This window comes from Myotis daubentonii, chromosome 1 (assembly GCF_963259705.1).
Source record: "Myotis daubentonii chromosome 1, mMyoDau2.1, whole genome shotgun sequence".
Lineage (NCBI taxonomy): Eukaryota > Metazoa > Chordata > Mammalia > Chiroptera > Vespertilionidae > Myotis > Myotis daubentonii.
This window is the reverse complement of record NC_081840.1, coordinates 29,685,193-29,697,038: the sequence shown is the minus strand read 5'-3', so window position 1 is coordinate 29,697,038 and position 11,846 is coordinate 29,685,193.

Genomic DNA, 11,846 nt, shown 5'->3' with positions numbered 1-11,846 from the left:
CCCCAGTTTTCCTATAAACAGGGAGCATTGCTGACCTCCTGCACCAGGCCGAAAAGATAGATGATCATAAAAACGTTCCCAAATGCAAAATCCTTTGGAAGCGCTGTGCAGGCAAAAGTCTCTGTTTTGGGTCTAAGCTGCTCAGGGTAAGCGCTCAGAATGCCAATACATTATTTCAACCCACTAAGTATTTCGGCTAGCGTACATAATGGCACCAAGGAATGAATGGGCCTCTTTCAAGATCTAATTTACTGCCGCTGAATGTGTTAGCACTGGAGGGACGCAAATAAATGTTCTCTGGAGTCTAGAAAATTGCCTATTCCTGAGAATGAGTGTTAGGGGAGTCTGGCCCATTCGATCTTGAAAAAGTGGTGAAAAAGTGTGTGTGAGTGTGTGTGTGACTCTTCAGGCCGAGTATTGGACGGAGAATGTGTTTTTCAGGAGTAGGTCATGGAAAGCAGTAAGTCCATTTACTTGAAGAGTTCTATTTCAGGCAAAGTGTCAAAATTTATAATAAAAAGGGGGGGGGGGGAATCCTGAATTTGAAAGCTGTTTTAATTACATTAAAACCTAAGGAAACGGATTCTGTGGATTCCATTAAGATTCCCAGTGTGTTCTCTTCTCTGGACGCACACGGGGTTTTCGTGCATGCGGAGGGCTCTGCTGCTGGGCATCCTTGGGTTTTGCCCAAGCTCCTCCATTCACCAGTTATGCAACCTTGAGCATGTTACTGAACTCCTGTGCCTCAGTTTCCCCATCTGTAAAATAGGATATCCTCACAGGATTGTTGGAAAGATAACATCATTTGTGGAAGGGACTTAGCATAGTACTTGACAAGAAATGCCAAGAGGAAAACACACCCTGTAATGTTTTCCCTGTGCATGTGCGGGTGGTAAATATGTCCCCCAGCTGGCCAGGGATGTTGCCCAGACTCAGGCCTGTCCTGCTGTGATTTTTCTCACAGGCCCATACACAGCACTGAGTGCAGGTTCAACTCAGCCTGACCCCGCCTGGGCCTGCAGAGGCCTTCCCATTGATCGGCCCTGTAACGGTCAATGCTCTCCACAGCCGCGTACTGGGACCATTAGTGACTCTCTGCTTGCCTCTGTCTGGGGAAACAGGAAAGAAGTTGCCAACGGAGGTGAGTTCTTAGTCCAAGAAAGAAACTTCACTTTGAAGGAAATGGCTTTCCCTAGGCAAGACAGGAAAGGAAGTGAAATTTCCTGACAAATCCAGGGAAACCAATGCCCAGACTCATTAAAAAAAAAAAAAAAAAAGGGAGGATTTTTCATAATGCTGGGCTCACCTCAAATTCAGTAGCTTACATTGCTTAAGAAGGGGGCGGGGGTGGGAGGCCCTAGGAGACAGCATGGCGGCTCCACACCCTTTCCCCACACCTTGCCCCAGTGCATGTCTGTCCGGCTGTTCCTGAGTTGTATCCTTTTATAATAAACCGGTGATCTAGAACATATGTAAAGGAACAGTCTAGAAGTCCAAGCTTCTAGATTTTCCATTTTCATCCTGGCTCAGCTACTTGAAAGATGGTTCTGAAGAGCCATCATACAGAGATTTCTCTCTTTCTCTTTCTCGTGTGTGTGCACGTGTGCACATATGTACACACGCTGTGAGATGTTGGAACTGAGGTCGTAGGATACTGTTAACAAAAGAACCACGCACACTTACTGGAGATAACAAAGCTTGCTTTAACCAGGGTGTTTGTAAGTGAAATACCCAATTGCATCATCCCCTTACCTCAGTCACCCAGTGGGACATTTTGGCATCCTCCCCAGTTGAGGTCAACTTGGATTGGGGCAGATGTTAGTAGAACGGGGAGACATCTAAGGAATGGTTGCTGGATGTCTCTCCCACAGGAAGCCTCCAAGAATCAGCCTCCCAGTTACCTTATTCTGATTCTTTCACCAGGGAGACAAGTGCCTGCCCCTGCTCCCTGCCACCGCCAGCCCAGCCACACTGAGCATGCTCCCAGCAAGAGCACCACTGTGGGATCTACCATAGCAACAGCTGAATAACTGGCGAGATGAACCGGTAGGCAGCTCACTGCCGAGACTGAGCACAGTCAGACCCTGGGGCTCCTCATTAGCAAAACCCTGTGCCTCTTCTAGACTCATTCCCATGTTTCCTCCTCCGAGGGGCTGTAAGCGATGTCCTCACCTGGCAGAAGGGTTTCCACCTTATCTTGGGATTGGGAGAAACAGGCAGACACCCTGCACCATCTTCTCAGTACCATCCTCCATTCACACCCTTTTTCTTTTCTATCTCTGGTATATAGAGAAACGGGGGGAGAGACTCTGAAACGACAAGGAAAGGGGGCAGAGGGCAAGTTGTCAGAGACCTGTGTAAATTGGGATTGGGGACCCAAGGAGATGATCGTTGGAGTTAACCCAAAACGGTACCATTTCAGGTTGTCCTTGGTGTCCCGGACCCCACGTCATGCCTGTATTCGTTTGCTCTGGCTGCCATAACAAAGTACCATAGACTGGGTGGCTTAAACAGTAGAGATTTATTTTCTCACAATTCTGGAGGCTGAACGTCCACAATCAAGGTGTTGGCAGGGCTGGTTTTTTCTGAGTTCTCTTGCCTGGTACCTGGCCATCTTCATGTTCGCATTTTCTTCACATCCCAATGTTACGTGCCTGTCTGTGTCCTTATCTCCTCTTCTGAGAAGGACACCAGGCACATTGGATTCGGGCCCACCCATATGATCTCACTTCACCTCCATTACCTCTTTCAAGGCCCTAACTCCAAAAATACATTCAGTCACATTCTGAGGGATGAGGGGTTAGGACTTCAGTATATGAATTTGGGGTGGGGGACACAATTCAGCCTGTGATAAGGAACAAATCCAAGAGCCTCATCAGATATTTCCTGTGCACAGATAGTTTTTAAGAATGATTTCATTCTCTCAGAACAGGAAATGAAAGTAGTGTCTTTCTTGTGGCTTCCTCATAGGTGGTCTAGACCAATGGTTGGCAAACCACGGCTCATGAGCCAGATGTGGCTCTTTGGCCCCTTGAGTGTGGCTCTTCCTAAGCCTTAGGAGTACCCTAATTAAGTTAATAACAATGTACCTACCTATATAGTTTAAGTTTAAAAAATTTGGCTCTCAAAAGAAATTTCAATCGTTGTACTATTGATATTTGGCTCTGTTGACTAATGAGTTTGCCGACCACTGTAGACTCTAGAGCAGGGGTGGGCAAACTTTTTGACTTGAGTGCCACAATGGGTTCTTAAACTGGACCGGAGGGCCGGAACAAAAGCATGGATGGAGTGTTTGTGTGAACTAATATAAATTCAAAGTAAACATCATTACATAAAAGGGTACGGTCTTTATTTTTTTTAGTTTTATTCATTTCAAACGGGCCGGATCCAGCCCGCGGGCCGTAGTTTGCCCACGGCTCTAGACTGTCGATGTGGCAGACTTTGTGATGGAAAAGCCTCAGAAGAGAAGTACTTCTCTGTATGAGATGAGAGCTGAGAAACATGACTGGCAACCTCCGGCCAAGCAATACATGTTGTATTAAACTTTTATTGTCAAAGTGATGTTTTTGGGGGCCCTAGCCAGTTTTGCTCAGTGGGTAGAGTCGGCCTGCAGACTAAAGGGTCCTGGGTTTGATTCTGGTCAAGGGTACGTACCTAGGTTGCAGGCTCGATCCCTAGCCCTGGTCAGGGTATGTGTGGGAGGCAACCAATCGATATGTCTCTTTTACAACCGAAGTTTTTCTCTGTGTGTCTCTCCCCATCCCTTCCACTCTCTCTAAAAATCAATATGTACAAATATCCTTGGGTGAGGATTAACAAACCAACAAACAAAAAGTTATGTTTTAAGCGACAAAACATAGCCTGCAGTTAGGAATCTTTGCACAATGAGTCATGGCATGTATTAGTTAAGGTAATGCTAGTTACAGTAACAGATAGACCCCTAAATCTCAGGAGTTCACACTGTATTTCCTTCTCATGTAAAGTCGAATGGGCAGCAAGGAGGTGGGAGTAGGCGTGGCTTCGTTCCACAGAACCATTTAGGCACCCAGGATGGCAGAGATTCTTCACCAAGATCCACATGGTAGGACTCAACTTAAAAGCAAGACATTGCTCTTCCTAAGATCTGACATACAAGAATGCCCACCAACCAACAACTGGGAAGCACCACACCCCAGGTCCCTCACATAGCAAGATTATAGGCTTTCTCTTTTACCTACGTGTATCCCCAAGACTTCCTCTGAGATTGGCTGGTAGACATCAGAGAGGAGGGGCTCTGTATGGAAGCTGGAATTTTGGGACACATGACAAGTGGAGGGGAGAGTTGACCCTGTAGTCACAAGTTAGCAAACTTTAAAAAGGAGTGGCAATAATATACGTTTGAAAGAAGTCACAATATTTGTCCAGAAAGTCATTTGTATCTATAAAGGGATGAAACCATATGCCCAGTGAATAAAAGCCTGCAGATGCCTTTGTTAATTGAGGTTTTTAACTTGTTAATATGAAGGGATGCCCTAGGCCTTGACCTTTTGCTGGCAGAGAGGGGAAGAGAGGAGCCACGCCTGGATGTACAGTACATCCCTTTTGCCCATGTCCCATTGGCCAGAACTCAGTCACATGGCCCTGCCCAAATGCAAGAGGGGCTGCTGGGCCGCCAGCACTTTTTGTCACATAAATAGGTGTGTGGTGGCCCTCACCCCTACCTGTGTATAGGCATCACGGGTGGAGTTGTGAAAATTGCATATGCCTGGGCCCAGCCCCAGAGGTTCTATTCAGTAGGCTGGGTTCCTGCTTGGGAAAATCTGTATTTTTAAAGGCACAGCCCGGGTTGAGAGTCACCAGTATGCTCTGGGGGGTACACTTCTGGCATTGACTCTGGACAGTTTAAAAAATTATTTCTCAGATTTCTAAGTGTGAACAATGCTCTTTAATTGGTTTCAACTTTGTACCTGCTGGTAAAATAGTTTTCACCATGATGAACCTCAAACAGGACTAAGAGTCAACACCTTTGTACAGGTTTTCAGTAATATTACATATGTAATGATTAATAAAATCAATGTGATTAATTTTATATCAATAGATGACAGTAAAACAATGCATTATGTGTAATTGATAGGTAATTGATAGTTTTATGACAAAGTTGTTCTTTGTACCATAAAATCATTGCATTTAGAAAGCCAATTTTTTTAGTAGAATTTTTATAAGTTTATTTGAGCCAATAATGATGACATATGCCAGGGAGCAGGACCTCAAATACTCCCCAGAAAGCAATTCATTTTTGAGTGATTTGAAACCTTTTGTGTTTCTCTTTATGTGCTATAGGAAATAAGAATGAAAAAAAAAAGAATTTCACGATTTCCAAATTTAATTTGATCATTTACAAATTATTACCAGAGAAAATTCATCCTATTGAAAGTATTATTAAAGACTAGAGTTTGTGCACTGGGGAGTGGGGCTGGGGGGTCCCCTCAGCCCGGCCTGTGCCCTCTCGCAGTCTGAGACCCCTCGGGGGATGACCACCTGCTGGCTTAGGCCCGCTCCCTGGGGGATTGGGCCTAAGCTGGCAGTCAGACATCCCTCTGGCAGCCCGGGAGCCCTCGGGGGATGTCCACTTTCCAACGGGGAGCAGGCCTAAGCTGCAGTCAGACATCCTTAGTGCTGCTGAAGAGGCGGGAGAGGCTGCCACTACCACTGCTGTACTGGCAGCTGTCAGCCTGGCTTGTGGCTGAGCAGAGCTCCCCCTGTGGGAGCACACTGACCACCAGGGGGCAGCTCCTGCATTGAACATCTGCCCCCTGGTGGTCGTGTCATAGTGACCAGTCATTCCCAGTGGTTCTGCTGTTAGGGTCAGTTTGCATATTACCCTTTTATTATAGGATAGAGGCCTGGTGCACGGGTGGGGGCTGGCTGGTTTGCCCTGAAGGGTGTCCCGGATCAGGGTGGGAGTCCCACTAGGGTGCCTGGCCAGCCTGGGTGAGGGGCTGATGGCTGTTTGCAGGCTGGTAAAGCTCCCCCCAGTGGAGACCCTCACCCCATGGAGGTTTGGCCAGCCTGGGTAAGGGGCTGATGGCTGTTTGCAGGCTGGCCACACCCCCTTTAGGGTGGGGGGGTCCCCACTGGGGTGCCTGGCCAGTCTGGGTGAGGGGCTGAGGGCCATTTTCAGGCTGGACAAGCCCCCTGGCGAAGGAAGCTCCCAGCCTCTCCTTTTTTTCTTTTTCTTTTTTATTCTGGGATTTATTTACCTTCTAAAATTTAAACTTTGTAGCCTTGAGAGGAGCTCAGAGCTGGCCAGGGTGGGCAGGAGAGAAGCTTGGCTTCCTCCATCGCTAGGGCAACCAAGCCTCCTGCTCGCTCCAGCTCCGTGACCACGGCCGGCTGAAAGCAGGTATCTGGGGTTTATTTACCTTCTATAATTGAAACTTTGTTGCTTTGAGTGGAGCTCAGAGCTGGCCACAGCAGGCGGGAAGCTTGGCTTCCTCCATCATTGGGGCTGCTGGCCGCCATCTTGGTTGGGTTAATTTGCATATAGTCGCTCTGATTGGCTGGTGGGCATGGCTTAAGGTGTCACGAAGTTACGGTCAATTTGCATGTTTGTCTTTTTTTTTATTAGTGTAGATAAATCCTACATATTAAAAGTCCATCTTCATTAAATAGATTAAAATTAATCCTGCCCTATTCTCCCACTGCATCTGTGTATGTATTGTATTATTTTCTTTTGTTAATATTTATATATGCATATTATTTTACATTTATTTAAAACTAGGGGCCCAGTGCACAAATTCGTGTACCTTGAAAGAAACTGTGGGCCGCAAGGCTGCAGAGGGCACAGGGGCGGGTCTTGGCCCATCCTCCACGTCCCCGCCCAGCCCCTCCCACCTCGGCCCCTGGTTCCCTGTCTGCCAGCAGCCCTGCTCCTAACACTGCCTGAACCTCCCATGTGCTGATGTTGCTGGCCCCACTCTTGAGCAATTGGGGCCACCGTCAGCAGTGGGTGCAAGTGATGGCTGCCAGCCCTGATTGCCCCTCAGGAGCAGGGTGAGGTGGAGAAACCCTTAGAGGCGATTGGGGCTGGCAGCCAACGCTCTCACCCACTGCCGGCGCTGAGCCATCAGGACTGGTGCCGGCAGCAGGTGTGAGTGCCGGGTGGGACTGCGCAGGAGCAAAGAATTTTCGGTAACCACCAGAGGCTGGCCCCGATGACAGTGACTGGTGCCCCGCCTTGGCCTGTTGCCCCTGCTCACCTGCTCCACCATCCTGCTACAGACGATGCCTGCCATGTTCCACACTCTGCCACCTGCCATGTTCCGTGCGAGCCCCCTGGTGGTCAGCGCACATCATAGCCATTGGTTGTTCGGTTGTTCCGCTGTTCGGTCTATTTGCATATTAGTGTTTTATATATATATATATAGATTATGTATTTATTTTATATATTTATTTTATATTTACATTGTTTCTGTTTTAGTTAGTGAGCTCCTGAAAAGTAAGGCTAATACAGTATCATGTTCATTGTCATTATTTTCTACAGTACGTTACACCAACCAACACTCAAATATTTATTAAAATGATTGGAAATCATTTAACGTACTCAATGCCTATTATGTATGTACCAGAGAATGAGCAATGAACAATATAAAAACCCCTGCCCTGAGAGCTTTCACTCTAGTGGGGGGAAGACAGGTGACAACATAAATACCTGAAATGTCAGGTCTGTCAGCTGGTAATAAGTGCTATGGAGAAAAATGAAGCAGGACAGTGGGACAGACAGAGTATTACTGCAGATGAGAGTGTTTCAGTTTTATATGGGGAGGTCAGGAAAGGCTCAAGGCAAAGGGATTAGAGTTAGCCTAAAGAATTTGGGTAAAGCCCTGACCGGGTAGCTCAGTTGGTTAGAGCATCATCCAGATATGCCAAGGTTTCAGGTTCCATCCCCAGTCAGGGCACATATAAGAAGGCAACCAATGAATGCATAAATAAGTGGGACAACAAATCAGTGGTTCTCTCTCTCTCTCTCTCTCTCTCTCTCTCTCAAATCAATAAAAATAAAATTTAAAAGAAAAGAATTTGAGTAAAGACTATTAGAAGTGAGAAGGTGCCCTAGCCAGTTTGGCTCAGTGGGTAGAGTGTCGACCTGCGGACCAAAGGGTCCCAGGTTTGATTCCAGACAAGGGCAAATGCCCAGGTTGTGGGCTCGATCCCCAGTGGGGAGTATGCAGGAGGCAGCCAATCAATGATTCTCTCTCATCATTGATGTTTCTATCTCTCTTCCTTCCTCTCTGAAATTAATAAAAATATATTTTTTAAAAAGTGAGAAGGCAAGCCCTGTGTGTATGTAGAAGAAGGATTAATAAGCATAAATGCTCTGAGGCTGGTGGGTGCCCGGAGGGTACACGGAACAGCAAGGAGGACAGTGTGGGTGGACAGAGTGAGCATCAGGAGAGTGAGAACAGGCTCAGTCGGTGGGACCTTCTAGGCCAGTGATGGCGAACCTATGACACGCGTGTCAGAGGTGACATGTGAACTCATTTTTTTGATTTTTCTTTGTTAAATGGCATTTAAATATATAAAATAAATATAAAAAATATAAGTCTTTGTTTTACTATGGTTGCAAACATCAAAAAATTTCTATATGTGACACGGCACCAGAGTTAAGTTAGGGTTTTTCAAAATGCTGACACGCCGAGCTCAAAAGGTTCGCCATCACTGGCCTAGGCCTTGGTAAGAACCTTGATTTTGACTCTGACTCAGATAATGGCTTTGAGTGAAGGTGTGGCTTTGCTTACACTGAGAAGGGTTCAGCTGGGTTTTGAGTTTGTGTTAGGCTAATCGGGAACAAGTGTGGAGACAGGGAGAACAGCTGAGAGATGAATGTAAGAATCTAAGTAACTGATGATGGTGGCCTGGGCCAGGACACTAGCAGTGGGATCGGTAAGCAGTGGTCAGATTCTCCATATATTTTCAACAAGATGTATGGGGAGTGAGAGAAAGAGAGGCATCAAAGATGGCTCCAAGGTATTTGGAGTAAGTGGAAGGATGAAGTTACTCTTCCTGAGACTGGGAACCAGCAGCTCTGCTGTGGTCATACTAAGTTTGAGATGCCTATTAAATATCCAAGCGGAAATGCAAGTCGGCTATTAGATACGAACTCTGGAATTTAGGAGAAAGATCCAGCTTGGAGAAATAAATGAGGGAGTTTTCAACCTACTGGTGGCATCTAAAACATTGAGACTGCCTAGGCCAGCCGTGGGCAAACTATGGCCCGCAGGCCGGATCTGGCCCATTTGAAATGAATAAAACTATTGAAAAAAAAGACTGTACCCTTTTATGTAATGATGTTTACTTTGAATTTATATTAGTTCACACAAACACTCCATCCATGCTTTTGTTCCGGCCCTTCGGTCCAGTTTAAGAACCCATTGTGGCCCTCGAGTCAAAAAGTTTGCCCACACCTGGCCTAGGCTCACAGGTGAATGACTGTAGACAGAGAGCCCTGGGCTTGCTCCAAAGTTAAGGTGCTGGGGAGATGAAGAAATAGCAAAGGCCAGTGCTAGACACTCCAAGAAGGGGTTTCAAGGAGAATGGCATGATCCGCCAGGTAAAATGTTGCCAGGAAGTCAAATAGGAAGATAAGAGGAGGACTGAGAACTGGCCCTTGGATTTCTCAATACAGAGTTCAACAGGGACTTGACAAGAACTTAGAGGGAAGGCAGCTTGGAATGGGTTCAAGAAACAGTTGAGCCCTAGCTGGTTTGGCTCAGTGGATAGAGCGTTGGCCTGAGAACTAAAAGGTCCCCGGTTCAATACTGGTCAGGGGCACATGCCCGGGTTGTGGGCTCGATCCCCAGTAGTGGGCGTGCAGGAGGCAGCTGATCAATGATTTTCTCTCATCAATGATGTTTCTCTCTCCCTCTCCCTTCCTCTCTGAAATCAATAAAAATAAAATAAAACACAAAACAGTTGGAGGAAATGACTTGGAGACTCTGGAAGGGAGGAAATGAGATGAGTAATGGGGAGGTAGTTGGAGGAGGAGAGGAGTCAAGAGGGTTAAAAATGCCCCCCCCCCCCCAAGAATGGAGAAGTAGCCCGTTTGAGGGTGATGGCAGTGATCAAATATAAGGTCAATTTGATGCTTTAGGGAAGGCAAGGGAAAATTGCTGGAATAAAGTATTGTGGTGCGACATGAAGAGAGGAGGAGGGGCTGGCTCTAGGTAAGAGCTGCGAAGTCATTGCATCCAGGGGGACAGGAGAGACCTGGACAACAGAGTGGGCGGCTGCAGATGCTGGTGGCAGAGGAATTGTGTGGGAGGAAATTAATTATCTAGTGGGGAAAAAGATGATGTGTTTCCATTTTTTTCAAACTCTCTAAGATATGCATTGCATCATTTCAGAAGATATTAAAAGAAACAATTCCTGCTGACATTATGAGCTCCTGTAAAGTAAATGGCAGAGCAGTTTTAAAGCTGCCTTTATCGGTTTACTCTAGGGTCAGAAGCGACCTCTAGTGGTTCATTTAGGCCATTGATTTTTTCTTATTTTCTTGTTCTTTTTTTTTTTTTTAATTAAATCTTTATTGTTCAGATTATTACATTTGTTCCTTTTTTTCCCCCCCATAACTCCCCTCCTCCCAGTTCCCGCCCTACCCTCCGCCCTCACTCCCCACCCACTGTCCTCATCCATAGGTGCACGATTTTTGTCCAGTCTCTTCCCACATCTCCCACACCCCTTTCCCCCCCAAGAATAGTCAGTCCATTCCCTTTCTATGTCCCTGACTCTATTATAATCAACAGTTTATTCTGTTCATCAGATTATTTATTCACTTGATTCTTAGATTCACTTGTTGATAGATGCATATTTGTTGTTCATAATTTGTATCTTTACCTTTTTCTTCCTCTTCCTCTTCTTAAAGGATACCTTTCAGCATTTCATATAATCCTGGTTTGGTGGTGATGAACTCCTTTAGCTTTTCCTTATCTGTGAAGCTCTTTATCTGACCTTCAATTCTGAATGATAGCTTTGCTGGATAAAGTAATCTTGGTTGTAGGTTCTTGGTATTCATCACTTTGAATATTTCTTGCCACTCCCTTCTGGCCTGCAAAGTTTCTGTTGAGAAATCAGCTGACAGTCGTATGGGTATTCCCTTGTAGGTAACTGAGTTTCTTTCTCTTGCTGTTTTTAAGATTCTCTCTTTATCTTTTGCTCTTGGCATTTTAATTATGATGTGTCTTGGTGTGGTCCTCTTTGGATTCCTTTTGTTTGGGGTTCTCCGCGCTTCTTGGACCTGTAAGTCCATTTCTTCCACCAGGTGGGGGAAGTTTTCTGTCATTATTTCTTCAAATAGGTTTTCAATATCTTGCTCTCTCTCATCTTCTGGCACCCCTATAATTCTGATGTTGGTACGCTTGAAGCTGTCCCAGAGGCTCCTTACACTATCCTCGCATTTTTGGATTCTTTTTTCATTTTGCTTTTCCGGTTGGATGTTTTTTGCTTCCTCGCATTTCAAATCATTGACTTGATTCTTGCGCTCCTCTGGTCTGCTGTCGGGCGTCTGTATAATATTCGTTATTTCAGTCTGTGTGTGCTTAATTTCTAGTTGGTTCCCCAATATAAGATCGAGGGTCTTATTAGTTTTCGTGTAGATCTCATTAAGTTTATCGGCAGCTTCTAAACAGTTCTTGAGAGACCTTAAAAGTGTGGTTCTGAACTCTATTTCTTCCATTGACAATTTTGTCCTGTTTCTTTGTCTCCGCATTTTGTTATGCTTCCTTGGTGCACCCCCTAGTGGTCTTTGTTCGCAGTCTTATAGATAAATCTTGATTGCTGTAGCTAATTCCAGGGAGGGTTTGACCTCCAGG